The 19679-nt window shown below is 40.5% G+C and overlaps 2 non-coding genes across 2 annotated transcripts; both read right to left on the reverse strand.

The window, feature by feature from the left end:
* Nucleotides 1-2957: 2957 nt before the first annotated feature.
* Nucleotides 2958-3045, reverse strand: LOC131234098 (small nucleolar RNA SNORD24). The gene has a single exon (XR_009165511.1). It is a non-coding gene; the product is annotated as a small nucleolar RNA SNORD24 (small nucleolar RNA).
* A 172-nt stretch (nucleotides 3046-3217) lies between these two features.
* On the reverse strand, nucleotides 3218-3299 carry LOC131234212 (small nucleolar RNA R12). The gene has a single exon (XR_009165619.1). It is a non-coding gene; the product is annotated as a small nucleolar RNA R12 (small nucleolar RNA).
* Between the last annotated feature and the right edge of the window lie 16380 nt (nucleotides 3300-19679).

The following is a 19679-nucleotide window of genomic DNA, read 5'->3' on the forward strand; positions in this document are numbered from 1 at the left end:
TCTTCCAATAACATATCTATATGTGTTTATTTTGAAAGAAAAATATTTGATTAAGTTAGGCAACATAAATAATTAAAGAATGAAGATAAATAAACTCAATCATCCAATCATATGAGATTTAAGCAACATTAACTAATTTAAAAGTATAAATGAAAAGAGAAAAATAAAAAATAAAAATCCATCCACCCATCAAATATTACAATTTAAGTATTTGTAAGCAAATGCAAGATAAATAAAATGCATGTCTTATCCTGCTTTATGCAATTATTACAGGTATTGTCTCATCTTGCTTCTCACTCTCATCTTCCTTGAACTCCTTGTCAACAAAGTTTCATTTTCCCCAGATCGAATGTAGCCAATCATGTGTACAAATGAACGCTTCAATTGATTTCGGTGTAGTACTAAAAGAAAATTCGAACTCCACAATCCTAAATCTATCTATATGAAGAAGAAATCATAAGGGGATTTTTATTTGTACAGATGGTACTTCGAACTCGGAATAAGCATGAAGAAATTAACAATACTACTTTATCTTTTGAATTGTTTTGTCGGATCGGTCACTCGAGATCTTTGGTCTCCACCCAGACTCGATGAAAAAAGTTGTATCCCTTCTCATGGATTCGTTGAGAATGATTCTAATCTAGTTCATGGCCTATTAGATTTAGATGTGGAAGGCACTCTGGTGGGATGCTCACAAACATGTGCCATTAACGAGAGCATATGATACTATGAATCACAAACTTTTGACTTCCACCAGTTTAAAACATCAAATTCTTTGCATATGTTCTTTAAAGTGACTCCTTAAGATAGTGGTCAAGCTCTGTTTGAATTGTTTCTAGATAGGGGTGCTCGTTTTTCACGAGGAACCCTAGAACAAGAGTGGAAAAAGTGCTGAACAAATTCAGATGGAGACTTTCTACCTTTCTTGGACAATGAATGTCTATCCGCCCGTTTGAGTCATCATGAGCCAGAAAGTGTATCGGCAGTTTTGAGTCGCGAAAGGGCATACTCATCTTTATTTTTAATGAAATGATTATATGGTGTTTGAGTCTCACCAGTGTCATGAAGGATATAAAATCATCAATTGTGTTTCGTTGTTCATCAACAGTAGAAATAGAACCCACTTAAAGAGTCAGGACTACAATTACAGTATTGTCTTTTGCAGCGCTCAAAGCTTGTACATATAAATTGTACATATCATCAATGTATCACAAATCTTATCAACTTTAGTGACATTATTCCAACCATGCAACTTATTAAAGATGAATATAATGATGAACATCTTATATCGAGAATCAAGAACGACTGTAATAGCCATTAACAGACTGCACTCGGACCAATACTTATCAAACTTTAACTACATACCCCACTATTACTTCTATACAAAACATATTTTACCCTTCATAGTTTTAACAGAAATATATTTATTGTTAAATAATTGCTTCCTAAAATTTTTTTTATCGTATTGTAAAAATCTAAAAGGAACTTGTGAACTGCTTTTAGCTCTTATCCAATCATCCATTAAAGGCAACCATAAATACCCACAATTATGCTCCGTATAGTGAGAGAATACATCTTTAAAAGCTATCCCTGAGCTAGGAGCCAAGAATAGGCCGAATTCTAAGCTTATAAATTTTATAAGCCCGTTCACCGAGTTTGAGGCATGACACCTATAACTGTTTTTACATGATTGCTCTCTTACCAGTCGCTTGAACAATAATGTGGCATTATTTAATGTGCTCTATATATATTACCATAAAATTATCTACATATATCTTTGTGGATCTTCAAATACACTGTGAATCAATGTAAATCACCCCGATCTCATTCTAATTGGTTCCCACGGTGACATTGGAGATGAACATGGCTTTTGAAAGGGATGGCTCATGTTATGCCCTAACTTTAATCAGGGCTTACCCAGTGAACAATTATTTCTAATGGTCCATAATCATGACCCAATCAGATGATATACCAATAGCGTAACATTGAACCAGGCCAACTCCACAAGAAACGGTGGAGATAGTGACATCTACAATTTAAACTTATCTAGCTTTAACCGAAACACTGTCCAATCACCACTATTTCCTATCATGTGGGGTACCTGAGCCTTGCATCACCATAAGGCTATTCCAATAGTCAAGTTGGACATGGATTTCAGATCAACCCAAGTTTCAGTATCCAAGTATAATAAGGCCAGGCTCATATAATGGACGGATTACATGTCTCTGAAAAAAACCTCGCCATGGGCCTACATGTCAATTTATGCATAAAGCTTATCCGGAGTTGTAACCTAGAAACGCTTGCATTGGATGGATCCCGCGTCCAAAAAGATGGCCCAAAATATAGAGGAAAGATGGTTGGGTTTTATCTCCACCAGACAACAAACTCGCCTATCGTAGGAATGGTTTGTATCCCAACAGGTTTATTGAATCGAAAGAACTATCTTTTCGGGAGGAGATTAGGTGAGACCAGGATCCACAGGCGTCGGTGGGACCCCTTGCTTCATGTGACTAAATCCACTCCGTCCATCCGTAATGAAGGTTCATTTTAGGGCGTGATTTTTTTAATTTTTTTAAATTTTTTTTTTTTAAAAGAAGAGCAGATCCAAAACTCAGGTGGACCATAATACAGGAAACAGTGGTAATCAACCACAAATTTTTTGGATCAATCTACTTATCAAGCGGTTGTATGGCAAATAAACATTCCGGTGGCCCCATGAAGTTTTTAACAGCAGGGTTTCAATCACTACTGTTTCCTATGTTACGGTCCACCCAAGATTCGGACCTAAATGAGCTTTCAGAACGGTTGGACGATGTGGATTCAAGGAACAAGCATCATTCACCACAGTCAGGGGTGCCACCCACCTCTTTAGATCCGGCGTCTAACCTAATCCGCTCCCAGTCTTTTCCGACTGCTGAAATTAATTTTTCTCGTCCAAAAATAAAATAGAGAGAAAGAGCCTCAGAGATCTTGGTGGATAGAGATCATCAGATGGTAGGCATTCCCACCATCAAGAGTAGCAAATATTTTCTAACATCACTGGCCCAGATTTTTTTTTAAATGAAAATATTAACAAAATGATAGATTTTATAAGATATCAACACCAAAATAACTGGAATAAAAGAAGAGAAAATAACACAGATATAATAGCTAGCATAATAAAAAATCAAAGTACCAATATTTTATATTTTGCTGCAGAGTGTTGGGAAATTGAATGGTGTGTCAGAAGTAGCTGGTGAGTAATCACGTTCAAAAAGAAATCAGTGGGAATCCGTCTGATTTATTTCATCATTCATCACCAAACTCCCAAAGAACACAAATATATATATAATAAAGAAATAGAAACACATAGGAAATATCTCTACCTTGTCACCGAAAAATCCTATATATATATAAGAGGAAAATCAGAGCTAAAGGTAGAAATGTATATAGCCTAACGATAGAGTCCTCGCTTTGTTCAAATCACGAAAGCAAGGAATTGCAATATTAGGCATTTTTTTTCAATCACAAAATGGAATCTACTAAAAATCCAAATCAAGTTAAGACCTAAACAAATGGGAAAAGAAAAGAAAAGAAACAAAAAAAAAAAACAAAAAACAAAAAAAAACAAAAAACAAAAATCTCAGAGACCCAGTAGATTAAAAAATTTAAAAAAATAAAAAATTTCGGAGACCCAGTAGGTTAAAGATTTCGTAGAAAGAAGATAACCCCACCCCCCCTAAAAAATAAAAAGACAGAGACGAGATCGGAATATGGTGTTTCCGAGATTTAGGTTTTTTAGGTTGAGATGAGGGAATACGATTTTTTAGAATTTTCAGAGCCCAGATAGGATTTCTTGAGATCTAGAGAGAGAGAGAGAGAGCTGTGATCGAGAGAAAGAGACCCTACGGAGATCTAGAGACAGTTGAAATCGATAGAGAGTTATATCGACAGAGAGAGAGAGAGAGAGAGGCACCCTAGTAGCAGCTTTCAGGATTCTTGTTTGGGTGGGTGGAATGGGCTTTTGCCCTTTATATAGAGATTGGATGGAGCAAAGCAACACCAAAACCCTAGTTCTTTCCGGAGGAGAAATCTCGTGTGCTTGCTAGCTGGCACACGAGTGAAAGATACGGATCATTGACCGCAGGCCGGGTTCGGGCGGAAGCGGATTGGCTGGTGTACCACACACTCTGCTGTAGGTACGTGTCGTGCGAGACGAGCACCGACGGTCCTCGACCGCCAAGTTGTACGAACGGCTCAAAGGAGATCAAAGTTACATGCCCCACGGTGATGTATGTATTATATCAACACCGTTAATATATTTTTAGAGTTCATTTTAGACCATTATCCAAAAAAGAGTCATGTCCAGAGGTCATCTGGACCACATCAGAAATTGCAGTAGAGATAATGATTTTCATCGTTAAACAATTCGTAGGGCCTACCATAATGTTTATTTTCCATCCAATCTATTCCTAAGGTCACGAGACCAGAATGAAGGGGAACCAGAATGAAGAGGTCATCTGGACCACATCAGAAATTGCAGTAGAGATAATGATTTTTATCGTTAAACAATTCGTAGGGCCTACCATAATGTTTATTTTCCATCCAATCTATTCCTAAGGTCACGGGACCAGAATGAAGGGGAAAAAAAATTGATATTGATCCAAAACTTTCATGATCCCAAAAAGGGTTTCAATGGTAGATGTTCAATCCACCATTGCGGATGGTTAGATCTATCTTATTTTTATTCTCAAGCCTTAATACGAGCTTGCCAAATGGATGGACGGTTTGGATATAACACATACCTCATTATCAAACCTACAGAACTTGCTGACGTCAATACAGTAGTAATATAGCTAGTGTGAGGTACACCAACCAATCCGCTTCCGGTTCAGGTAGATCCAAGCCTGACGATAAGATCTGAGCATCGTATCGAGTCGTATCAAGTTAGGTATAGTCCGAGGACTGAGTTGATCATCTAGTTGAGTCGCATAGAGTTACCCAATTTTAAAATAGACCTTACAGAAATCAAGTCGACTTGGTACCGAGTCTAGCATACCTGACTCGTTTTGAGTTCGGGTCTAACTTGGGCTAACCCAGACCGAGTCAAGTCGAGTCAGTACTAAGTTGCGTTGAGTTGATTTATTTCTTTTTTGTATCATGATTTAATACTGTACTTGAGTTGAGTTGTTCAAAATAAACATTATCAAAAAACAAACAAACAAACAAACAAACAAAGTAAATAAATATGATCAAAAGCCAAAACATAAAAGTATGTTCAGAATTTGAGATGGAGTCAGCACATACATACTAATAAACTATTCATTCGTTCAATGTCATCTATATGATGAATGCATTTTTGGCGTGTAACCCGAGTAACCTTATCCATAATAGTAACTGTTAGTACTTATATTTAAAGCACACTTAGTATTGTCAAATTTCATATTTTCAGATTGATCACAAGCATACTCCAGTGTTCTTCAGCAACTCATGAAAATCATTTAAAAAGAGGCTCAACATCTCAAGCATTAAAGACTTTGCATAGTTTAAGACTAAAGCACTCTATATATGTCAACCATCATGTGATATAACCTTAGAATGACCCTAGGTTAGGTGTTTTTAAATAATGGTCATAAATATAACGTATAAAATGTAAAAACTCTGAAGTTCGGCTAGCTCAATTCAGGTTCGGCCAATCTAACAATATTTGGCTGACCCAACATAATTCGGGCAAGTTTACTGCAATTATCGAATTTTCTGAGGCAAGTTCGACCAACTTGACTCTAGATTCGGCCAGTCGAACTTGACAATCGACTAACCCAGTTTGGTTCGGTCAAGTTTCCAGCAATGCAACTTTTCAGATTCCAGGCAAATTAAGCTAGCCGAATTGGAGATTCAGCAGCCAAAATTTTGATTTCACTTATACCACGGAATTCGAGAACCGTTGGATCGCAAACTTTGAAATCTGGCCAACCGAACCAAAAATCAGGTTGATTAAATTTCCAAATCCTTAGACTATAAATAAAGGCATTCTCTCATTCATTTCAAAAACAAAAATTGGTAAATAACCTTTAAAAAGTTAGAGAGAAATTCAGGCCCTCTTCAAAATAGTTGTGCGGTAACTCTAATTCTTGTTTAAGCATTTCTATTCTCTTTTTAAGTTAGTTTTTAAATCATATTTAAGAGAGCTCTTTATACTCTACTTGAGATTCAGATAATTGAATTTGTAGCATTAGAGTTTTGTTTTATTGAAAATACATTAGATCCATTTTTATTCTTTCGAGTTGGATATATACTGCTACATCAATTCCCAAGAAAGAAGATTGTTGCAATCAAGCTTCGGTTACATTTTCGAATCGGCATTTGAAGATAAGTATCATGTAATTACTTTTATTTCATATGAGTTTTTCTGAGATAGCTTGAAAATTTCAGCAGATTGTTTTGTGGTGAGCCCATAAAAATCACAAAGTGGGTTTTGGTTGTGATAGCCCGTGAAAATCATAAGAATTGTATCAGGTTGTTAAGGTGATCCTGTGAAAACCTTAAAATAGTGAAAGCCAAAATTACGAGGGCAGTAATTTTGGGAGTTGAGTAAGTGTGAGTTTAAGTACCGAATCACTATAACCTCTTGTACATTGGTTATGGTTGATTATCTCTTTATTGTGAATGCTTTATTTATTTTAGTTTCTTACAAGTTTAAAAGATTAATCTCAAAGACGTCGTGAAATAAAGTTATCATGCCTAAATATTTTAGGTGAAGGTTGTCATACGAATTATTTGGAATTAAGGTTTCAATACTCTGAGCAATTGAGATTAATTAATTATTTATTCCGCATTATATCGAAATATTTGGTATTGTCCTATTCACCTGTCCTCTAAGATATCGATAACTTGTCTTTTCAAAATTCATTAATCAAATAACTAATCAACCGCCACATGGTAAAAAAATGCATCTGTTACCTATTTCTAACTGTTCCATCTAGCAACTGAATTAGGAAGGAGATAATGAGATTCTTATTATTTAATTTCACCTTTGTTATTTCTCTCTAACCATAGAGGCTCTTCTTAGTATCATGCATATTTATGGTTTTCCTTTTCCCTTGTTTGCAGGATTATATTGCAACAAGATGGTATAGAGCTCCTGAATTGTGTGGATCCTTTTTTTTTTTTTTTTTTTTTTTTTTTTTTAAGGTGCATGAATTTTAGTTGGCTAGATATGTGGAATCAGTTTGATAATGTACTAACTTTTGCTCTATCCTTTAGTAGTGCTTATTTCCTTTGCTTCTATTATTAATTCCTATTATTCTTTCTTGTATTACACTGATTGTTGTAAAGATTTTATTTGGAATGGAGTTTGGATATTAGGAACATTGTGCGATCTAGGTTGAATGAAGGAAATTATAATAGTTATCAGTTGCATGTGGTTTATCTACTTAATGTTAACCATCATTTGCCATTGCAAATTTACAATCGGGATCTGTTCCTGTTTCTCTATTTTCTAGTTTTAACTATGACTTCGTTCAAGATTCACCATGATAAGTCGTCATTCTCTGGAAAATTCATACTTTATCTAAATAAGCATTAGATTAAGGAATGGAAGGGGTGGATGCAGGTTAGTTATTTCATATATAAACTATCTTGTGAGGAGTAGCATGTAATACCATTGGCAATCATGAAATCCTTGTTCACAACCCCAAGTGTAGGGTCGCGATGTAGTAATAATCTTGGTGAGACCAAGGTCGAATCCACAAGGACTGAACTTGTGTGCTTCTGAAAATAACTAGAATTAGAATTAGGATTGAAACTTGTGAATTTAAAGGTGGGTACTAGGGTGCCAAGGATTCACTTGTAGGTTCTTAGGATGCTAACTTACTTGATTCAAGAACACAACTAGAATCAGTCCTATCTTATCCAGTAGGTAAGAGAGATGATCAAATCTCTGAACTTCCCATTGATCTAGTCATCAATAAAGGAGAATTGTGGAGATTTGGAATGGATTCCATCACCCAACCATGCCCAGGAGACTATGGCAGACAATAGGATTTACCAATCTCACAATATCAAAGAGGAAAAGAAGATATTTAAAGCTGTCACAGATCTATTGTAATTTGAGTCATAACAAACCATTAAAAACTAAAAATATTCCTTAAAATCATACTAGAATTCAATGGAGTTCATGTAATGTCTCGGAAAAATCTATACAAAGACCTGAGTACCACCTTCGCTAGAAATACCTAAGGACCGTATCTTGTTGTAATTAAGGCGAAATTTAATTAAGTACTAAACTGAATAAGCTGTGGAATAAGCTTGGGCCATCATTTCCACAAATGAGAGGACCTAAAACGATTAATACCACTGACAACACTACATAAAAACGTAGGAAAAATCCCAAGAGCCTGTCACTCTCGGGAGTGCATTGAAACTTCGTATCGAATCTAAACCGCACGTCGAGAGTCCGATGACCGCGAAACTATAAGATTATGTTCGTCCTACTGGGTTTGACAATTATCGCAAAAATCAAGCCTAGTTATTGTCCACAAATGCACAACTTGAGCCCTGAGTAAAGTGTGTGAGAAACGCGAATGCCTTTAGAAAACGAACTAAAACTTAAGTGAATTGGGCCATTCGCTCACACGCGAAATTGGGGATTTTGGACCGTCAGTTTCTGATTAAACTGTACTCATGGAAAAGGAAAATTTCCTTACATATATCCGTATACCTGTGGCCCCGATCGAGCAAGTTTGACCGTTGATCTGACACAGGTCCTCCATGGTCGATCGGCCTATCCGATCGCAACGAAATCACATCCTGGCATAGATCCATTGTCAGGGAACTTACCCTACGACGTATGTGAGTAGTGGGCCTTCCTTGAGCCCTGTTTGTTAAAAACAGCTGCCCAAAGGATATAAACCATGTATATAGTGGTCATGGGGACATTTACATCACTACTAGACCTATAAATAGCCTCACACACACCCTCTCTCTCTCTCTCTCTCTCTCTCTCTCTCTCTCTCTCCCATATACAAATTTCTCCAAACCCTAGGAGGGAGAAGAGAGAAAAGAAGAGAACAGAGTAAAGAGAGAAGAGAAATCTTGGGGGATTGCTGCAGTGCTTCCCTCCCACTACTCTACGTACTGAATCACTTCCCCATTTCGCTGCACGATCTGTTTCGGCTACAATTTGGGTAAGAAAACCTAACCCTAGTATCATTGTAGAGATCCATATTGATTAATCGTCGAACTAGTTAACCTATTTCATTGTTTAGGTGCCCGACATTCCGTTTTCGGGAACTTAGAATTCATTTGGATTGTTTTTTGAATGTTGGTATGATTATCACATGTGTTTACCAATTGCATCTGAGTAAGAATGGGGCTATAACCTAACCCAGGCAATCGGTAACAAGTCCTGTTTGGGTGGTTGAATTAGTCTTGCCACATTGGGTAACTCGACGAATTCGGGTCGCATAATGATTGTCGACAATAGTTAAGCCACATGGGGTGCCTATGTACTCCATGTTGATTAAGTCAATGTGTGATCATACCAATTGAACTTACCAAACAAATCAATTGGCCTATTGCATATTTACCATGTATAGACATCATTACTTGAATCTAAGGTACCACTTACCAATGTAAAAGCTCGTTTCAACCATGGTACCATGATTCACTAAGACTTATGAGCCGAGTATGGTGGTATGGGACACTGTGGTCGAGCTGTCGGCCTACTCTGGGGTGACGAGCCTCCCTGTAGTGACCAGTGAGCAACCTAAACTCGTGAGCCGGACATGGTGGTATGGGACACCGTGTTCGAGCTGTTGGTCTATGCTGAGGTGATAGCCTCTCCGTAATGACCGCGAGTATAAACTTCGAACTTGCCTATCGACTGCTTTTCATTAGGGGTGATGCCTTACAACTTGCCTATCGTATGTGGTTAACTAGGATTGATGACCCTAGATGGATCCTTCGTTTGAGTTAATGATATAAAAGGAGGTACCTTAGCTTCGCGAACCTGTATGAATAAGCTTAATTAAGTACTCGGCTAACACGGCTATGCATCGCATTGCATTAGTTAGGATGTGCTTTTGGCGAGGAAGGTGCACTTTAGGGAGTGTTGTCATATGTGAAATTGGTTGTCAGAGTCGCTTGTGAGAGAGCTTTGTGCGAGGGCATACACCATTACTTGCACTTCATTCCTGCATTAACAAGAGTAGTTAGGAAGTGATTGTTTTATTGCTTTATCATTATTGCTTGATTGATTTGATAATATGTTAACCTTTGCCTTATAGTACCACTGAGTTGATCACTCACTTCCACCCTGGGACAGTGTTTTAAAACACCAACCAGACTCTGGTTTAGATGTAGATGATGAGGAAGCCTATGCAACGGAGTTGGACTTCATAGATGAGGAGGAAGAATTCTCCTACGTTCATCTCTCAAGCAAGTCCATATAGACCTCGTGTTGATTCGATGGGATTACAGGGACATATGGATTAGTTGGACACTTTACATTTTGATATTTTGTAAATTTTGGAACAATACATGTATATGTTCAGCCCGGTAACATACTCATACTCTAGAGGTTGTGAAACACTTACATACTTAAATATATATGTTTCAGTCTTCCACTTGCTTAATTTAATTATATTTGGAGTATAATATGCTGTTTTTGGTATAATCTCACTTATGTTTAACTCATTAATATGGACGGAATCTGAACATCATTATCCATGTTGCATAAGTGATGTGTTGGATCTCAGGAGTAGAGCTTCGCTCGACCCTCGAAATCCGGTGCGTTACAAGTTGGCATTAGAGATAGATTTGGATTAAACTGGACCTAGGTTATATAGGTAGCACAACGAACTCTGGCTTAGAAAGGGAGCGATTGAATCTAAAAACCACATTAGGATCCTAAAGTTTCGTCGACGGGTGAGATTGACTACTGTAGTGTAACTCGTACACCTCCTAGATCATGTAAATTGGTCTTAGTCATCATTAGGCCGTCAATTGATGGGTTTGAACTGTTGGTTGACAAATATAAAATTTGAAATAGGTCAAGAGGCACGAATACGTGCATGTGCAGTTAGAAAAACATACCGTGCGGGCCTAAAAACCCAAATCACAAAATTCAGTGGGGCCCGGGGGTCCCACACACCCATACGGCAGCCCAGGAGGGGGTGGCCATCGCCCCAAGGTGGAGCCACTGCAGGACACCCCAGAGGGGCGGTGGCGCACTGCCCGCCTCCACAGCGGGGCGCGATGGCACCGCGGCAGCGGCGGCGCACTACCGACTGGCCGTACATGTGGGGCCACTCTGTAACACCCCATACTTTTCAGTACTCGGGTGTTACCATAAAAGATCCAAATTAGCTTATATGTAAGTGGTAATACACGTCATGATTACCAAACTTTCCAACGATTTTCACCTAAATTAGACCAAAAACCTTAGGAATCATCACTGATCATATTTTGCGATGATCTGACCGTCAAATCTTCGTGGATTGTAAAATGACCTATGTATTTACAAAGTATGACTCACTTACACATTTAAGATAATCTAATTAAGCCCCATAGGCGACTGATTGAGTAAGTAAATGGTACAAATCGAGATGCAAACCATAATAAACAACTTAGAAAATAATAATAAAAATAATAATTATAATAATAATAACAATATAAAATCATGGCGAAAGGTAGTCCTAATAACCTATGGAGCGAGACCCACAACATTAATTATATATATGTACGTGTGTGGATGTAATAATAATGATAATAATACAAAATATAATAAATATATGTATACACATAATAAAATAAAAAGAAATAAAATAAATTTAATATTAATACATGGATAGTAACAAGTCTTGAAGATGTAAACGACCCATTACGACCTTTTGACCGTTGGTGGTCATATTGAGATTAATCTAACTGTCAGATCGGTGAGAATCCACATATGGAACCCAAATCAAGTGGTGGGCCCCGCCTGGACCTTGGATTTGCCCCACCTTTGGTAAAAGGCTATGGAAGGGCCCACAAAATAGAATGGATGGTGTAGATTTATCACAAACATCATGGTAGACCCCACACGCGATGCATGTGCAACATATAGCACCATGCGTTAGGTGCACCAAGCCAAGCTTGCTCGGTCAAACAGCTTTGGCTGAGCAAAAACACAAACAGAAGAAAAAATACAAAAACTCCTCCACCATCTGAAATTTAAACTGGGAGATTTTCAAACCCCAAAGTGGACCACCCTGGCCACTTTTCGGACAATCCAAACCGTCCATTTTACTCACATGGGTCCACTGAACAAAACGGTATAGGATCCTTGACCCACACATTGAAACAACAAAGATCAGCCCCAATCGTCCATTTCCTTCATTTGGGGTTGAGATTCAATAGGAGGGACCATCAGGTGTTGTTGGGGAAGCCAATATCACATGGATCAGAGGTTTTTAGCCTTCTTCTTTGCCAGCTGAGAGGAGTCCTCTCACAGTCCAAAAATGGCTGACAACTAAGAAGGAAGAAAAAGGAGATTTTTCTTCTTTTGGATAGCAAAGGCTGTCACATTTGTGACCATCTGATAGGCCACATGGCACCATCCCAGCCCTCCTAAGAAGGAGGTACGAGTTAAGATGATGTACTCTCTCATCTCATGAGAAAGAGAAGAGAAAGCAAGGAGATCTCATGAGATGGAGCAAGATCTCATCTGAGATCAGATAGGTGGGCCCCACGCCACTAATGGGACTCATCCAGACCAATCAAACGGTCTGGATTTCCCTGAGAACCCCTGAGTACAAATCCACCATTGTTGGGTGGGTTATCTTCCTTAAAAACCCACCCAATCGCGGACTCAAGATGGGTCCCACAAGACCTAGGAACTGTACTTATAGGTAGCTCTAGATGCCACCAATCCATCCCCACACACGGATGGGTCCCGTGCATAGCCATTTGTAAATCCCAACCGTTGCATGAGGTGGGCCCTCTCCCAACCGTTGTTGGTTCCTCCTCTAGGTTATAAATAGGACCCTGCTGCTTCAGGATTTCCACACCAGAAACAAAGAGAAAAGAGTGAGAGAGAGAGAGAGTAAGAAAGAAAAGGAAGAGAGTGTTGGTGGGAGCATCAACCACCTTGCAGGCCAGGCCAGGTAACGGCCTAACCACCGCCCCTTGGCCCTCCTTTTTATTTGGATTCCATCCACGTTTTCGTGCTTCAAATAGGCCGCACTTCCGGACCAAAGTCAGGCCCTGCACCAGACTAAAAATGCCTTTTCTGCAGGGCCCGTTATATAGTCTGATGCCGGGATGAAACAAGCCATGAAAAGGGCTAGAAAACTAGGCCTGATATAGCTGAAACTCTACCTGATAAATAGCTGAAAATCATCACGATAGCAACTGATCATTCTTCTTAAAAATAGCTGTGGTTTCAGCTCGGAAACAGCTAAAAACGTGACCGGTAACCAGCAGGCTTTTCAGCTTGGAAGACAGCCTGATGACAGCTGATTTTCAGCTTGGAAGTAATTGGGAATATAACCTGTTAACAGGTGGTTTTTTAGCTTGAAATCAGGCTGAGGAACGACCGTTTTTCAGCGTGAAGATAGCTTGCAAATGGCTGATGTTTTTGGCTTAAAACAAAACCAGGAAGGCAGCCATTTTCAGTTGTTTTCCAGCATGAAACCATGCTGAAAATGGCTGGATGACCAGCCTAAAAACGGCCGAGAATGGTAGCACCTGGGTTTTCTTTTCACACCGGGTGGGCCTCACCATATAAACCACGGTGGGCAACACCATCAGGAGAGTGGGCCTCACCAAATCTAAACGTCAGGTGGGCCCAGCGTCAAAGCCAAACTATGGACCCCACCATGGAAAGCTGTGGGCCTCACCAAACATCAGGGTGGCCCGCACAAGCACTATGGGCCTCACCAAAAACCAGGTGGGCTGCACGTCTATGGGTCGTCCCAACCAGGCAATAGGCCCTGGATGTACCCTCTAACTGAATAAAATAATATTTTATTATATAATATAATATATACATACACATGTATGCAAATATACAACTGATGGGCCACACGCGTAACCCACCTTGATGCATGGGACCTACCTGCACCGTCCAGCAGGTCTGGACGGTGGGTACCCACCTCAAGCTTTTTGATCCAAGCCGTTCATCTGTCTGGCATGCTGCATGGGAACCCCCCTGATGTATATGTTACATCCAAACCGTCTTTCCACCTGACGGGAAGTGAAGCAGATTAAATTCCTTGGTGGGCCCGTATGTGGACCCCACCTTGATGTATGTAATTCATCCAAACCATCCACCCAATTGGTAAACTCGTCCCAAGGGCCTGAGAAGGAAAAATAAGACAGATTTAGTTATTAAGTGGACCACACTGTAACTAGTAAGGGATTGAACATCTAACATTGAATCCCGTTTGGGATCCCTGAAGTTTTGGATAAATATGAAATTTGCTTAGGTCTGTGTGACCTTATCAACAGGTGGGATGGAAAATAAACGTTATAGTGGGCCCCACGAGACACATGTGTTTCACCAACGCCGTTCCTCCATTTGATGTCTAGACCATTCATCTGGACGGTGGGCCAACCATCCTGCCAGCAGAATAGTTGCTGTGTTACATCAGCAAGTTCTGTGCACTGATCGCGAGGTTTGTGTGATATCTACACTGCCCATCACTGGGATGGGGGACTACAGTAATGTACGTGGGGCCCTGTAAAGTTTTAACTGTAGAATTCATTATCACCACTGTTATTTGTAGCATGGGTTAGATGATCTCTTGATGAGATTCATTTTGGGTAATACTCTGAGAAGATCTCTTAAAATGGATGAATGGTGTAGATGGTGGGCCCATCCATGAGGCCCACCTGACGTATATGAGGTTCATGCTGAGGCCCAATTCAGGTCTTAGCTGTGGACAAACTCCAGCCCCAGTCTGGGCCATTAGTTGGGACGAAAGCCTGTAGGCCCAGTCACCTCTAGGCTAGCCCAAACAACCTTAATTTCGGGCCCTTCAAACCCCACACTTTTTTTTTTTTTTTTTTTTTTTTTTTTTTTTATATACTTAGGACTTGTTGTCTAATAACAACTAACTCTCTAGGAAGCTGCTTACGTACCTAAAGGCCACTAACTACGCATAGAAATCTAGATCGAGGGACATACTGCAATTCATAGGTGATGATTCTTCCCCTTGAGCTTTCTATCTTCCCATTAGCTTAAGTTATAGTGTGTATTCTAATTTATTATTGATATCTCCCTTTTATAATCATGTTTTAGTTGGTGAAAATTGAATTGCTATATTACATGCTTAATGTTCATCCTGTATATTTGTTCATGCTTGTGGATTATTTGTGGATTGCTTATGGAGCTTAAACTGGTACATTAGTGGGAAACCCCCACTTATAAATGTACACCCATACTTGGGATGTAACTCTATTGATGGTGATTATAATGGACCTTCGATCTAGTGGTTATTGAGTGGTGGTCTAGATGGATCATTGATGCGGCTTACCATCCAGGGTTGTTGTGTTTAAGTGGTTTTCAAGGATGGTCTTTTATCGCATGGTTTTGATACTCGCCCTATGTGACTTATTTTGATATTTGCCTTATATGGCTTGCTTTGATATCGCCTTATGTTTGTCCTGGTATTTTTCCTATATGGGTTCAATGTTTTATACTGTGCAACCATGCGATGGTAAGCCCCATATGCTGTAATATGATTGGCTACTAGTCGATGGGTTTCCATTAAACATCCTAAGGTGGTAGTCTTATGAGCCGGGGATGGTGGTATGCAACCTATGCCGAGTTGTCGGCCTATATTGGTGACAAGCCCCCGTAATGACCTTGAGCTTATTTAAATTGGCCGATTGTAACTGGACTAATAATGGATTAGCTAATCATGCATCCATGACATATTGGCGATGGCGGGTGGCTAATTCTGGATGCTGTACTACGTGCCTTAGGATCATCGGGGTATCATTTCACTAGCTCCCAGACCACCGACTATCAATCTATTGTTCTAACTGGATGATTTTCTCAGGTCGATGATTGCATGGGTGACGAGTCCAATTTCCGTACGGATGTGCATCCCCGGGGCGATGTGCATTCACGCATTCATACATTTAAGAAGATTGCATCATGTGTTGTTTTGATTGCCTTGTTGTTTCATAACTATGCTTACCTAATGCAGCGGTGTGTAATCTTAAGGGGAATTCACACTGAGTTGGTCACTCATCCATCAAATATATAACCGTACAGGTAGCACAGGGTGGCTTAAGTGCCTTGCAGGTTCAGACTGATGAGGAGCCGTTATGACGGTCAAGGATGCATAGTTGTGCCTATCAAGGAAGCTGCGTGATCTTACAGCTTTCGTTTATATGCTTTTTATATATTTCTCATGTATGTAAATCTTATAATGTCAACGTGGAGACATTGGTTTGTATAAGTCATTATGGACAACCTCTTGTGTATTCTAAATATAAATGAAAATTTTTCTTTATACTGACTTGTCCATCCTATTCTTATCTGTTAACTCTAATAAAAGAAAAAGATTTTATATGGAATTTGGCTCTTCTTAGGTTAACACTCAGGTTTTTGGGGAATGGGTCATATACTCGGGTTCTGAAAACACGGGACGTTACACACTCCCACGTGTGGGACCTCCCACTTAACCCTTTCTTTGCCCCCTTTTGCTCATTTCACCTTAAAACTACCCCACCAACACCCCAAAACCCTCCAAAACTCTCTTTCCCTCTCAAATCTCCTTCTCCATACATTCAAATATTTCATTTCCTCCCTATCCTACACCCCTCCACCACTATTCTTTAAAAACTACCCTTTTCATCTCTCCATCTCTGTTATTCTCACCTATTTGAGCACGAAAACCCTTTTTTTTGTGTCTCATAACTTCCATATCTTCAAAGCCACTTCAATCTCAAAGCCTTCCCACCACAATGGCTCTCTTTGAGCTTATTACTACCATTTTCTCCATCTCAACGCTCATTTCCCTTATAGGAAAGAAGAGAGCGGCCTCGGATGAAGTCAGGCCTAGCCGTCCAAGCTATTCTAAGAAGAAGGCGAGCGTCGAAACTAGTGCAAGCGCCGAGCGAAGGTCGAAACGAGATCTCGACCCTTGAGTCTCGATAGAAAGGTCGCTACCGGCGGGCGCCGAACTCAGTAAGTTCTGTGGTCGCAAAGTTGTGTTTGAAGCTCATGTTGACAAGAAATTATTTGGATTATATCCCGTGATTGATCTCCTTTTGGAGAATGGGTGGGGTCCCATATTTAAAGGAAAAGCTCACGCAAGTGAAGGCACCGTACGAGCCTTCTATGCTCACATACAAGACCCAACCCTGGTTCCTCTTCAATTTATCATACCGTTGGGAAGATCTCACGCCAAGGTCGATGTGGATGTCGAGACACGTATCATGGGAATAGAACGTGGAGTTGTACATGCAAGTGAGACAAATCTCCTTAGTGAGTAGGAGAGAAATCATCGCACTCATTTCCTTTGCGGCCAACTTGAGTGGTGGATGCAAGGAAATAGCCTCGCATTGACTCGGATGACAACAGATTTTCGGCTACTCCACCATATATACACGTACAATATATATCCTAGGTGGAGTAACCACACAGAATGTACTCGATTCATGGTGGATTTCCTGTACAGAATTGGACAGGGAGACAAGCTGTGCCTGCCTACTTTCGCCTTGACTCAGATAATTAACACTGCACGATCTACTTGGGGAGACGCCTCACTCCCTTTCGGCCGAATCATCTGCAAGATCGCCTGAAATTTCGACTTCAAACTCAATATGGATAACCTCACCCCAATCCATTTCATCGGTGAAACTACACTCAATAATATGGGCATAGACCCCAAGTAATGCCTAGCAAGGCTTGATGAGTACGGGGATGAGATAGAAGAAGAGATTGAAGAAGAGGAAGGAAATGAAGAAGAGGAAGGTAGTGAACAAGGTGAAGGAAATGAAGAAGAGGAAGGCAGTGAGGAAGAGGAGCAGGAAGAAGAGGAGGAGGCCCAAGACTCAGATGGGGGACCTCCTACTGCCACACATGAGGACAGCCATGACCGGGCCGCCTTAGAATCCCACATGGCTAAGATTGAAGAAAACCAGGGCCACCTAAAGTAGAAGATCGAGGAGAACCAGGCCTACTTGAAATAAAAGTTCAAGAGGATGTCTTGCACCCTAAAAGCCCTCCTGTGCTGTATGCATGATAAGGGTGTGCCTCTGCCTTCGCCAGAATCGGAGGACTAGTCATATGTTTGTAGTTGTTGTTCTTGCTTTTTTGTAATAGCCTTAGTTAGGCTTAATTGGATGTTAGGTTAGTCCGTGTTAAAGCCTTTTGTTAAATTAGCTCATATGTATTCTCTATCATAATTCATGTAATGCTACATCATATGTATTGTGACAATTTTGGTTAAATGAAATGCATGAAGTTTCTTTTGTCCAAAAATGTGTATAATGTTTAGAAAAGGTGGTTGATGTTATCCTAATCCTGTAAACGTTGTACCCTATGTTATATATAGGGAATGCCTCCCAAAACCACTCAGAATATGGCACGTCTCCCACCCGGCGGATTGATTGACGGGGCACTTCCCCCGAACGATAGTCACACGGACCCCAGTTTAGGCCTGGGTATTGAGACAATGCTGGATTCACAGCCGGCCACTGGCCCCATGAATGGGCCAACACCTAGTGCACCACTGGTTCTGGATCAGAACCGTGCATCCACGTCGACACCACACGTGCCTCAGGCACCCTCTCTCCTTAATAGGTTGGAGCAGATGATGCTCCTAATGCAGCAACAACAACAAGTTTTGGCTACATTGCAGGGGTCATTACCCAGAACATGAATGCGGCCCTGTCGATGCCACCTATACAGCCTAATGGGGCTATGCCCACAAGTGGCCTATTTGAGCTCTTTCAGTGCCTCCATCCTCCCACTTTTGTAGGTACGCAGACCCGAGGAGGTTGAGTACTGGTCGGATCGCATATCCAAGATGTTGAGGCTGTTGCACTGTACTGAAGCAGAGCAAGTCGAGCTGGTTACTATATGTTTAAAAAGGAGGCTAGTCTTTGGTGGGATAGCATCCTACGAACTGTTCCTGCAGGATTTGCGTGGACATGGGACGAGTTCAAGACTCGTTTTTATGGAAAGTACTTACCCCTCACTTACCGAAATGAAAAGGAGGGCGAGTTTCTCCGCCTTCGACAAGGGGGGGGGGGGAGGGATGACAGTGGCAGAATATGAAAACCGGTTCACGGAGCTAACCAGATATGCTCTTTTGATCTTGGTAAATGAGCCGATGAGAATGCGGCAGTTTTCAGAGAGATTGCGGGTTGATATTCGCACCAAGATGTGTTGCGCTAGCTTTCCTAACTATGTTGAGCTAGTCAACATGTCCCTGTGAGTTGAGCAGGATGGTGAGAGAGTCTTTTGGACACGCACGCCGATGGGCCCGAGGACTCGGCCTGAATTACCGAATTGACCGTTTATCAGCAAGAGGCCGCGTGCAAATTTGCCTCCCAGACAACTGGCTCCGCCAGTCTAGCAGAGGTGATCTGATCTTTGGTGCGTCTATTGTAACAAGACGGGCCATACAGACCACTTTTGTTTTACCAAGATGAGGGACAATAGCTTTACACCGCCTCAGAAGATCAACCGCCAGCCA

The sequence above is a fragment of the Magnolia sinica genome, chromosome 18 (genome assembly GCF_029962835.1).
Source record: "Magnolia sinica isolate HGM2019 chromosome 18, MsV1, whole genome shotgun sequence".
NCBI lineage: Eukaryota > Viridiplantae > Streptophyta > Magnoliopsida > Magnoliales > Magnoliaceae > Magnolia > Magnolia sinica.